This window comes from Condylura cristata, unplaced genomic scaffold, assembly GCF_000260355.1.
Source record: "Condylura cristata isolate star-nosed mole 26May11 unplaced genomic scaffold, ConCri1.0 scaffold00018, whole genome shotgun sequence".
In the NCBI taxonomy this organism is placed as follows: domain Eukaryota; kingdom Metazoa; phylum Chordata; class Mammalia; order Eulipotyphla; family Talpidae; genus Condylura; species Condylura cristata.
In genome coordinates this window covers 4,237,142-4,238,155 of record NW_004567119.1, presented here as the reverse complement: position 1 = coordinate 4,238,155, position 1,014 = coordinate 4,237,142, and positions in this window count along the sequence as shown.

Here is a 1,014-nt window from a genome sequence, read left to right as displayed (position 1 = left end):
GGGGCGGGCCCAGCGCGGACCTCTGGGTCTCAGCCCTCGGACACTACGCACCTGGCACCGAGCTTCCGCCCGGAGGGAGACAGCCTGGCGTCACGCCGCCCGGCTCCCTGTCCGTGACTGGCCACTCCGTTGTTCGAAGTTGTTTTCCTCTCAAGACCAACCGCATCCCTAGGACGTAACCCCACTCTCGGTCCTTCCCGCCGGGGACCGCTCCCTCACCCGTCAACCCTGTGGGTATTGTGCTGTCCCGCTTTGGTCCTGGGTCGAATGAGATGACAAATACGACAAATTTCACTGTGTATACTAGCAATATGCACACACATGCCAGTGTCCGAACTGCTACGTGCTACATTTTGGATTACTCTGATCAATCTCGGTTCGTGTATTGGAAAACACAGGGACTCCGTGAAGCTGCTTTTTCCTAGAGGACGGATAGGGTCATAGCTCTGAGCTCCCTACTTCTAAAGTTTCTCCTCCTGGGTTGTCTATGTTCTCTTTTTATCCTGAGCTGCATTGACTAGGTTGTGAGGTATGTGGCAGGCCGGGAGGCCCCCGGAAGCCGGCCCCATCACAGCTCGTGAGTATCTTTGATTGGTCTTTCGTGGAATTTGAACTAAATCTATGAGCCTTATTCAATATCTATAATTCTATGATTTTTTTAAATTATGGGAAAATAATGAAAGATGTTTACATGAATAACGTTTGCCCTTACTGTGCTATGAGTGAGTTTTTTGTAGTGTGTCTGGGTGCATGTGCAAGAGAGTAGGAAAAATGTTTCTGAAACAAAACTTGACAAATATTTGTAACGAAAAGTCAATTTAAAGATTGCTATAATTGCGCTATAGAAACAATGCAAGTATTAAACAGAATATACAATCGCCTGTCATTTCTTCCTTGGGTTACTGGGCTGTGATGTTTATCTGATGACATGTCTACCTGCAGACTAATGCGCAACGTGTGGAAGTAGCTTTGCAACACGCACCATTTACCATTTTCAAGGCCTTAAATAAGAGC